Genomic DNA, 12331 nt, shown 5'->3' with positions numbered 1-12331 from the left:
TACCTTTGTACACATATGTATCTTGAGTCATCAATCTGAAGTACTGTAAGAGGATAAATTGACGTTGAAGTCAACAAGATGTTCATTTATTTTCCCCCCCATAGAAGAGTTAGAGGAATAAAAAGCTTTAGTTAGACCTCGTCAAACTGGTGCAGACTTTTTCCAGCCCATGTTAAACTGTAGGGATTTTACATGAGTTCAATACATCCCTTTTTTCCAACCTTCTCACAAGCACTGGAGTGTACCAGGAGCAGTCTCTTCTAGCGGATTCAAGCAACAACAACTCTGACTACATTAAAAGAAGACACGGTGTCACTGTGATGTTTTAGGGATGATTCAAGTCCCTGTAAGTGGATTTGGATTCAGTGCCGACATGAACTGAAACTACTGGCTGCTTGGAAGGAAAAGTAGGGAAACACACACTGAATCCAAGGGTTCCGTTCAGACCTGGCATAGACATGCGTCTTGGGTGATCCGATCACAAGTCGACCGCTCTGAGTACCGGTGTGAATGCACTTCACGCGTGGAAGTCTGATCGCTCGTACCTAGGGATGGGTATCGTTAGGATTTTATCGATACTAGTACTCTTATCGGTTCTTTTTGATTATTTTTGTGAAAAACAAAAAAAAGATTAAGAAAAGAATCAACATTTCTTTATTATTCTTGTATGTAAACAAATAGTCCTTGAGCTGCAATACAAGAAGTTCCAAAATCTTTCAAATACATTCAGAGCTAAACTATTAGCTTAGCGATTAGCTTTCATGTATTAGCCTGTTCTTCTGACCAAACTCAGCGTGATCATTACTGCAGATTGATGTTCTGCTTGTTGGTCACATGTTGGATAAACTGCTGCTGTTTCCTCTCTTACTCGTGAGGGTTTTCTTCTGTTTGAGACAACGAGAGTTCTCAGCTTCTACTGGAGTAAAATGTAGCCACACTTTGGATCTTCATGTTCTCTCTGACATGATGTGTGTCTCTGTACTGAGCCGGAGTCGGTGTGTGTATGTCAGAGTAGAGCGCGACTTAAGGTTTGAGCTAAACCAGAGAACATTCAGTTGAAACGGATCGATGATGCAGTTTTTTTGCTGGAAATAATGCAGTGCATTTCATGTGAAGTAGGCTCTGTGTTGGACTACTTTTAAAAAATACCCTTTTAAAAGGTAGATTGCTTGTCAGAACTTCAATGTCGTATTTGGCCTTGTCTGTTCCGATTGATTTGACATGCAACACAGGCCAGGCTGCTAGAGAGCCAGGCCGGACTGCTGGGCCCGCTGGAGGAAACGGGAGGGACGGGAAAACAGGAAACAGGAGGGTGCGGAGCGGACTGTCGGACCCGTGCTGCAGTAAAATTTGAGGTTTTCGAAAGGAAATCTGGTACTCGGTAACACTACCGCTTTCATCCACAGGGAAAATGAAAGTTCCTTGTAGTAACGTTGACATTATGGGCAGAGGTAAGGATTAAAACCACCTCCACGTTTCCTCCACTTTAGGACACTGTTAGCTTGTTAATTGTATTCTTGATCAAAATATTTTTTCCGAGCCTTGACGACAAGCAAGCAAATTCTGGACCATGTCCAGAATTTTTACAATAAGTGAATATTCATGGCTAGACGAGTGTATAACATAGTGGTTACAGTAAAAGTAATGTGGAAATACTTTTTCCACACACTCTAAATGGCAGGTTTTGAACCAGAACCCATGTAAGATGGCTGCCACATGGTTCCATTTGTGTGTGGGAATGTGTTTTGACATTTCCTCTCCATTGTTAAGATCTCAATGAACTCTCCAAATGGTGCCTTTTATTTCAGTAGGAGGCTGTAATTGTTGGATGCCTGGATAAACTGTCAGCTTAGACCAATTTCTTTCGCAGCCATCTGGACCATTCACCATTTGGCCCATTAGTCCCCCCCCCCCCCCCCCCCCCCCCTCTCAATGCCTGCACATTTTTGGCCTCCCTACACGGGAGAGGAGATAGCGGCTCAGATGACGCCAAAGGTAATCACGGGAACTCCAGCGAGCCCCTGCCATTGGTGCACGGACCAGACTGATAAAATGGAGGTCAAGGAGGAGATTTTTTTTATTCCGGGGCCGGGCTAATTGCTGCTGATTGCCGGACAGATTGGGGGATCGTTGGCTAATCAAGATGGCCGCAAATTGATTTAAACCCCGGCCAGTCCTTTGAATGAGTGCCTGTTTCTTCCAAGTTCAACGAACTATCGTGGAAAATAATCAGAACTCAGGAAAGAAACACCATTGTTTCATGAGAAGATATGTGTCTTGTTCATACACATGCATCTTTTTGGTCCATTTTGTGATAGGAGAGCTTTTAAAAAGACATTTTTGACCAAACACAACAAGAAAATATTAAGGCAACCAAAGTTGTTCAGGTATCCTACTTAACATATTTGGTAGTTCATTTTAAGTATTATAAACTAGAATTGTATTTAATTATTACAAGGAAATTAGACATAATGAGTCTCCAGGGATCACTCTCAAGTTTGATGATGTGGTCCTTAACAGCCATGTTGTTGTGTATGTGCATTAAATTCATGGCCTTGCAAGACTGCCGTCACATGTAAATAGAAATAAATGGTGGTCATTGGAGAACAGAGGTTGGATAATCTCTAACGAATAAAGTCTGATTACCTAATCACATTCATGTTTGTCAAGATATCCTTTTTACGAGAAAAATATACACATATAAAGAAATAAGTATGTATAAGTACAGTTCAATAGGAGTCTTGCACAAACTTTCAATCAGTAGAGCCCAAAAGATACACAAACAATATCAAATACATTTCATTTAAGTAACAAGATGGGTGCCAGACACTGAAACAAGAGTCAATAAGAGAAGAAAAAACTGTAATGTCAAAATCTCACCTGCGTAAAATGTGTCATATGAAAAGTGCAAAACATCTTCATTTTCATGATCAGCTTTGACTGAAAACTGCGACTGAAAAAAAAATGAGGCGACATTATTTAGTTACTTCATGCTTCTTCGATGCCATGAAGTTGCCTACGCTCTAACTTCTGAAGATGCTAACCGTTAGCTTTATGTGTTTAACGGCAGCAGTGGGGAAGCAGAGGTTCAGCTGCACACTTTGCTTAGCGACACGTTCTCCAGATGAAAGTTAAAGTCTTGTGTTCTTTTGTTCTGTTCAAGAGATGATGAATGAGATGGCGAAGCAGTGGACTCCGCATCAGTTCCTGGAACAGATCTGATCCCCAGAAAATCCCCCTGGAGGATGTCATGTGCATCTTCTCCACATGTTCCATCTCATCTCAATCATTTCCTGTGGAGCTTTGCTCAAATGAAACTCCTCAGATGGCTCTGGCAGAGCGAGTAATGTTGAGTAGTGAATGAGTAGTGAACAGCAACTCATGTCATCTATTTGAATGACAAATTGATAAAAACTGACAAATTTAAAAGAAATGGAACATAAAGAAAATGTCAGAATCTACAAACCTTCAAAATGGTCCACAGGTGCCAGATGATTTATTGTCAATTCCATATTTGTAATTAAACTTGCAATGTTGTATTTTTTTTTTTTTAGTTTTCTGTGTTACGTTATCTTTCAGTAAATAAAAAAAAAAAACTTGGTTTATAATAATTGAACACTGCGTTCAAAGCTAGTATTGTGTCTTTATATATGGTCAGATACTTGCATGTGTCATATTATTGATAGTCAAAAAGTGTTTTTTACAGAGCAATGTCGAGATATGCGTTTTTCCCGTCAAGGATTAGAACGGCCTTTGAGGTCACATCGCTAGCTAGCTAAGCTAGTCTCCTCAGCAAACACTATCTATAATCACAATGTTAACATCAGCATTTGATAAACAAGCTCAGTTGGGGATGCGAGCCACCTTCTCTCGGGCCTTTCTACGAATGCCGTATGATTTATGGCATAGTAACTGTGTTATATTGCACTAAAAACATGTTTTCTACTTCTAGCCATGAATGTTCTGTTTCAATAGAGGTGCAGGACTTATATTGCAGTAAAACTCAAGGCCCCAGAGAGTAAAATGTGACAGGAGTGAAAAAACTAAACTGCTTGGGGTTCAGAGGGTTAAATACTTGTAAAACACAGACAGACGTAAAGGATGACAAATAGCATTAATTAAAAAATTAAAATGGAGATACAAGGTTTCCGCCAGATAGCGATGCCACAAAGTTGATAATGTGTTTATAGTCACATGATTTCATTTTATTATGATGTTATTAAAGGCCTTTCCTGTTTGAATAAAGATTATATTTTGTCACAAATGGCATAAACATGACACCTTTCAAAATAATCACCAAAAACATATCATGGGACCTGGACTTGTTAGGGTAAAAAATATAAAACTAAATAGTTCAGAATAAATTATGAATACCATGAAACACACAAAAAAGTATTGCGTATAAAACACAATATAAAGGCACCATGTAGTCCAATATTCAGTCTCTTTTTAGCTCTGTTTTGAACCTAAAAGGTCCACATGTCATTGCGCAGGCATAAATGCAGCTCCTCGTGTTGGATGTGAGCTTTAACTTTGAGACGACACAAAGGGTCTATTATCTCTCTTGCTGACCGGAACACCTTACCGTAGGGCAAAGGGATCTTTGTTACTAAGAGAAGAGGGATGGGGAAGTGGAGACAGAGCGGTGACCCTCTGAAAACTACATTTAAACAGATTTGAGCTTCAACCGCTTTTTCAACCATTTCTTTATTTCATTGCTGCACTCCAGCTTTAGTCAACACTTGTGGTGATTTTTGTGGATTGTTTTTATCCCTCAATTTCACGATGAAGCCACACGGAATAAATTAAATAACGCATCAAGCTGAGATTTGTCTCGGATGGATTTAAATCCGGCTTTATTTCCATTTTGGGAAGGGCTGTTAGAGATACAATCACGTCAGAGACGGGGGACAGCAAACTGTTGTTTATTCTTTAGTTTTCTCCAGGGCATGGAGAAGAAATGCCAACAAGGTTTCCATTGTGAAAGAACAGGCGTCCTTTGTGTGCCCTGCCACTGAGATCTGTGTTTCCATAGCCCTGTGCTCTCCACCCTCTAAATCATATAATATTCCTGAATTACAATGACATGTGCAGGATAGGGTTTCTCCTCTCTCAGACGTTTCTGTCAGAGCGTCTTAAAGTTTTGTCTTGGCCAGGAAACCTGAGCCCCGCTCCACAGGCAGCTCGACACACCGACTCAAGACAATGGTCTTCAGTAACTTATTGGTTTAAAGGGGTCTGGTGTAAAAGTCATGAAAGGTTCAAGTCCGATGGAAGAGGAGCAGTTGAGTTTGGTATATTTTTGGTGGTGACAGCGTCCAACATGGATTTGATCAGTCAACTTTATTAACAATGCTATCCAGTATGCCTGAAAAAGGTTTAGTATGTCCCAAAATACATAGCATGTCAATGCCGTCTCCCAAAAGTACAAGGATAGCCTGCATCCGGTCAAAGTGGGTCAAAAGTTTAAGGTGCGATGTTGTGACAAAGTAGTATGTCCCAATTAAATGCATACTGCATGCAACAGTACGTACGTTGAAAGGGCAGCTGCAGTATGTACTGAAAATAATAAGAAAACATATTGGATTTGGAATGCAGTGTAAGAGTCTGCAGCTATGCTAGTCGCTCTGGGAGGCTAGACTGTGAGCTAAATGCTATCACTAGGATGCTAACATGCTCACAATGACAATGCAAGCATGCTGATGTTTAGCAGCTGTAACGTTTACAATGTTCCCCATCTTTGTTTAGCGTGTCTGCATGCTAACACTTGCTAATTAGCACCAAACACAAAGAACAGCTGAGGCATTTGGTCATAAGCCGAAGCAGTACTGAAATCAAAGTGTTGACCGGATTATGGCGCCATGGAAAAACGTTGGCTTCATCCAAGATGTTACGGTGTCTCTTCTAGGGTGGCCATGTCAATACGTCAAATAGTTGAAACATTAAAAACCACAATTGTCAGCCTCTTGGTGGCCCTAGAGGGAAAATCAGGGGGTCGCCAATGTAGGATTAATCATTTGAGCCCCATGAGGGCCAATTTTCATGACAAGCCATCCAATAGTTGTCCACATATTGCAGTGCCTTGAGGCATGCCACTAGCATGGCCCCAAATGTCAGTAAGAATGAATGTCTACAATTGATGAGTTACAACAGTGCTGTATATTTACAAGAAACGCATGTGCGCATGTAAGTGTGTGCTTCTCGGTTTGACCTGTGCATTAATATCTAACAAATAGCAGAAATACTGTCTGTTGCAACTTCCCCCTTACTTCTGCTTTCTCCCTCCTTCACCCTCCATGCAGCTCTCCCTCCATGCCCTCCTCTCCTCCTCTCTGATTGGCTGCCGGAGACATGTCTGTGGTTCTGTGGGATCCTCCCATGTAAACAAGCATGCCTCACCGCCAGCAGACTGCCAAAACCCCTCAATTTGTCACTTCCCCCGAGTCAGTTAGTGTTCTGCGGCTTGCAAGGTGCTAGCAAAGGTACTTCAAGGGTGGAAACCTCAAGGCAGAGTGAGGCCAGAGATGGAGGAGCTGTGGTCGCCGGCTTGTGCTGTTTTGTAGGTGTGCTGAAAGTACAAACCACCAAACAGACTCCAAAAGAAACCAGGACAACCTTCATCTGTTTACACTTCAGACTTTCTTTCTTTTTTTTAGCTTGACAGATGTTACTTCTTAGCGAATTAGACCATCAGGTTGTCATATTACTCCCGGCACAGTTACGCTGTGTAACCGATGGTCACTGGCACGCTCTGCACAACCAGAACTTGGCATCTGCCCGGTCTGAGCAACAAACCCACCATTCACTTGCAGCACATGGCCGGGGAAGGTTAAACATGCAAATTACGGATGTTAAACAGTCGTGTTTTAGCCCTTTGTATGCTTCAGCTCAAAATTAAGGGTGTCAAGGGTTTAACAAAAAAGTGTGAGAGAAATCACAGAATATCACTATACTCGAGTTCATTTCAAAAGGTCCCTTGTGAAACACATTGATTTTAGAAATGTCAATACTCACTTCAGTTATTATTCAGATACCTTTTTGACAATTGAGGTCTAATGAGCCCAAACTTTGAGAAGGAAGAAAGAAAGGAAATTATATTCTACATGTCATCACTGAAAAGGTCATCTATTTGATTGTCAGTAAGTGTTGTAAGTGTATTGCGACACTTATAATGATCAATTCAATGTTTAGCTAATTTTAAAGGCAAAAGATCTATTTTAATACGTTAATATTTGCTGTACAGTCTTCTGTGATAGTAAACTGAATACTTTTTGTTTTTTGGACTGTTGTCTCTTGTTGTGATGGGCATTTTGTTTTTGCCATTATTGATATTTTACAGACTAAACAATGAATCTCTTAATCAATAAAAGGGTCTGTAGATTGATTGATAATGAGAAATGTGTATTGCAACCCTAGTCATGACATTATACAGGTCTTTGTCAGATATCTTGAGGATCTCGTGTGGGCATAATGGTACTTATGGTTTCCCATGTATAAGGATGCCCGAACATTGACAACGTACTCTCAACATATCTGTGTTGTATTCACATTATTTTCAGTGCATAATATCAAAAATAATGGAGGAATGATGGGAGATCAACAATTTACTATGAATAAGGGGAAACAAATGTTGACCATGTTGACTATTATTAAGGATACCAAAACCCATCTTTGCCCCATCTGGATGCATACCTGCAACCTGAAAACAAGATGAGCAGCATTATATGTGACATGTGAAAAAAAAGCATGAGAACAGATAAAAGGTTTGACGAGACTTGTTAGCATCTGAGCTTAACAAATTGGGGTGTTTTGCTGGCCTGGAACTGATCCAAAATGGAACCCATCCCTGATAAACCTGAGTAACAAAACATACACAAAAGTAATCTAACCCAAACACAGTCTGCACTGACCACTCTTAGAAATAAGGGTTCCAAACAGGTTCTGCCTGAAGGGCTTGGGTTCTTCCTTGAACCAATCCTTCTGAGGAATCCTTTTTTTGTCTTTGTGACACTACGGGTCCCTGTACGAACCCTTTCCAACCAAAGAACCCTTGTTAGAAGAAAGAGTTCTAGCACCCTAGAAGGTTGAAAGGTTCTGGATAGAACCTCCACAGAAGGCGGAACCATTGCACCATAGAAGGTTTCTATAGGGAGTTCTGAGTGGAACCTTTCAGAGATTGCTCTTGGTATAACTCTTTATATTAGGTTCTAGGTAGAAGCTTCTGAAAGAGTTTCCAGTTTGAACATGTATAAAAGGTTCTACCAAGATCCAAAAAAGGGTTCTCCTATGAGGACAACCGGAAGAACCCTGTATGGTTTGAGTTCCAACTAATATACTTATTCCCGTATGATTCTGTCCAGTTGTTGTCAGGACAGATGGACACACTTGCTGTTAAGCGGATCAGGTCTGGACGTCTTGGCGACTCGAGCGTTGGCGGTTTTGTGGGTGTCGGTACAGAACCGAAAGCTCATGTGAAAATAGTTTCAGATGAGGGATTTAGTTATGGAAGAGTTGCCTCTGTCATCTGTGCGTGTGTTCACACGGCCCCCCCCCCCCCCCCCCCCCCCACACACACACACACACACACCTCCCGTTACATGTCTGTTGTCTTTCCATGGCTCATGTTCACCAGATGCAGCGTGAACAGGAGAGAGACAGAAAGAGAGAGAAAGAGAGAAGAGTGCAGAGGAAGGAGGAGTGTGGATAGAGATGTGTGCGTGTCTGAGGATTCACACCTGCAAGGTGGAGTGCAGGGGTCAAGGGGACGGCAAGTAGGGGAGGAGAAGGGAGGGAGTGCAGACCTCCCTTTGGCCAAGCTAAAGAAAACACACGCCGGCCTCCCGCTGATATCTGTGTTAGCCATGAGACCGGCCTGGACAGGTCGCCCCTCTCCCTCTCCCTCTCTTCTTCACTCCCATCTTCAACACGCTCCATTTGCTCTCTCGCCGTGCATTTCCTCCTCTTTCCTTTTCCTTCCCTTTTTTGTGAGCTCCGAACTGTTGCGACCACTCAGCCTTTCTCCTTCCTATCCTGCTCTCATGCTGTTTGGAGCTGCGAACTTGATCTCAAAGTCTGCCGAAAGTTCAAACAGAGCTAATCAACATCATCATTTGAGTTGATTTTTAAAACATTCTCTCATTGCAGCTTCTCGTTTATCGTCTTTCAGTGGAATCATAACGTTGTGATGATCTGATTATATCATATTGTTTTACAAAGATACATTTAACAAACAAATCGGGATCAAAAACTATTCATACCCGGCAGTGATGCAAATGTGTGACAGCTGCAAAACCTTTTAGGTTTGAACAGATTCACGCAGGCAGAGGACCAACTACCAGGATCCTATTGAGCCGGAGTAGCGTCTGGCAGTCTGTCTGAGGTAAACGCTTATATAGCCTGAGCTGCTGTAAGTGATTTTATTGAGTTTCCTTTCAGCAAAATGCTCAGAAGTGAGTTTGAGTTCCCTCTGGTAAACAGTGTATATGTCTAGGGCTTTTATTGTGAAAGGCAAAAACAGTGAGGATCTGGTCTGCGCCGCCTTCTTTAAAGTTGTAAAGAGTAGTAAAGATTGTCGTCTTGGTTTGGACTACGTTGCCTCCCTGTTGTTGTACATTATGGTGTACGTTTTGAATATGTCCGTTCCGCACAACGTGATTGGTTGATGCCTTTGTTCGCGGTGAGAAAGCTCGGAAAAGTCGACCTTTACGCAGCTTTTTCGCTTCGTGATATACGCGTTCTGTGTGAACGTACTCGTCACAAAAACAACTCGAAAAAATATTGACGTGCAAATTAATCAGAGCTGAAATTATTAGTCAATTAATTGAAAAAAACATTTTGATAATTTGCTGATTTAAATTTTTTAATTAAAATGCTAATGTTTTTTTTTACATTTTTCATCTTCCAAAATACCAAGATTTTATTGGGTTTTTTTGTCTGCTCTGATACCTGCTCTGACTGTACCTGAAAGATGTGTCCCGCTTTGCTTCCCTTCCATACAGCCTTTTGTAACGGGGCACAAGGTCAAACCGGCCCACAGAAAAAGCTCAGGGAGCCTCTGGGAGATATCTGGAGAATGCCGAAACATGGCCGACAAATGAAGACGCAGCTGCGCTCGTCTGAGAGCTCCCCCGGTCTCTCGGGAACGCAGAGTTATGAGGCCGCTCACACACACACACACACACACACACACACACGACTCTGTTTGCTTAGTCTCTGACACGGAAAAGACAACCAACGCGAGAGATTGGAGGAGAGGGGTGAGACAAAGGGTGTGGGGGGGGGTGGTGTAAGACCGATGGTAAAGTAGAGATCAAAGTTCGCACACAAGACAGACCCCAGAAAGAAAGATGTCGGACATACGCCGCTGTCACAGGAGAAAAAGTCTGATTCATTCTAATCTCTGGCCACAAGCGTGTTTGGGCCTTTTTCTTCTTCTTTCCTCCTAATTGCAAACAGCTTCATCCGCTTCTTAAAAGAATGCAGACTGTCCTATTCCAAAAAAATTGCAATATCAAGCATTTTGAAAAGAAAAATCTTTTCCCTGAATTCTTGCGCTGCTATTTAAAACCCTGAGGGATCCTTTTTTATTCTGCAACTGTATTTTTTGGCAAAGTCGGCCGTAATCTTTTGAGAAGCTTGTTTCCCACATTATCTTGTTGAGAAGAGGCCTGTTTGAAACGAATCAGACCAAACCCCTGTGTGTGTTTAACAAGCCAAGCTTTTCTTTTCAGGGTCTCTCGTGAGCGGTCAGACCTCATGCTGCAGCCTTTTTTTTAAATATTATTTTTCTGTCTTCCAATGGGGTGGGACTCACTTGGAGACAAAATAATTAAAAAATATATATATATATATACATATATATATTACAGATGTTACTGTTTTTTTCTGGGATTCTGTTTTACTTCACATTGCTGGTGAACTTTTGCCAAAGTGTGCGGTGATATTTTAGGTTTCTTTTCTTTTGAAACAACAGCCTTTACGTCGATAAGCTGCAGATAAAGTAACCTTGATGACAATGAATGCACACATGATGTTAACAGTGATGATGACGTCTCAGCTAACGATTATTGTCCTAATCCGTTCATCTGCGGTTCATTATCGCGATTTAGCGACTAATTATTTGATCTATTAAGTGTCACAAACGAATATTGCACATTGTTATTTTGACGTCTGACTGAAGATGGTCAGTTTCTTATCATAAATTACAGAGATAATCACTACTTATATTTTAAAAGCTGGAACTAATCAAATGTTTGGCATTTTTGCTTAAAAAAAAAATGACTGACTCATCATTCTCTCATTTAACTTGATTTTCACATTGTAAAAGGACATGAAAGGAAACTGGCTTCCTGGATGGTATATAAATGCACATTAGAAAATCCAAAACATCACAGGCTTTGGAAAATGACCATTAGTAATGTAAAAGATACATGATGTGTAGCAAATGGAACACAAACAGCAAAACCACTGGTGTGGTCCTTTAAAACTCATGACACACACACCAAAACGTCATCCAAAAGGTGTCAGTCAGTGCTCCTGGTTGGTGGCCCGCTGCTGTCAATCTCAACACACACACACACACACACACGTGCGCGCAGTTGAAACAGCTGGCCGAGCCAAACCTGTATCAGTGGAGGCAACAAGTTCATTTGAAGACAGGGGTTCCTCTTTGAAGCGGCATCGCTCGGTCAGCGAGCAAACATTATCGTGAGCCGAGCAAGATTTACGACCTCTTGTCCCACAGCTGCTTTAACACTATGTGCTGGTGGCGGCCCAGCAGGGAAACTGATAAAGACTCACATGGAGCGGCCTAGAAAAACACCCAGACGTGCACTTTTTAATTCAGTAAGTGGCCGTGCTATGGGTGATATACGGACCTGTATGAAGTAAAACTACAATAATTAGCTTTCTTTGGGCATTTGTATTTTTTGGTCTGAATATGAATGCAGACTTTCATTTGTGTCTTGGGTTCCATCCTGGTCTCATCAGGTGGTGAGGGTGAAGCTTCAGAGTTCGATTCAGAGTGAGGTCGTCACAGCTCAAGTCATCACCAGTGAAGTGGCGCCCCCGCATGGCCGTGGGCAGGTACTCAGTATAGGAAGCTAGAAATCAGATTTTGATCCTTTCTTGCAGAGCTGCTGGACAATATGACCAATAATCTATACCAAAATAAGGTTTGTTGCAAAACTATGGAGGGCTGCATCCAAAAAATTGTATAACCCATCAATCGGTTGATTGTTTTCTTTATTCATTTCTCAATTTAAAAAAATGTCCAGCCCAAGGTGATTTATTTAATGACTCGAGGCGACTAATTGATTTGGGCCGCGTCGGT

This window comes from Pholis gunnellus (genome assembly GCF_910591455.1).
Source record: "Pholis gunnellus genome assembly, chromosome: 6".
Lineage (NCBI taxonomy): Eukaryota > Metazoa > Chordata > Actinopteri > Perciformes > Pholidae > Pholis > Pholis gunnellus.
This window is presented reverse-complemented; position numbering follows the sequence as displayed.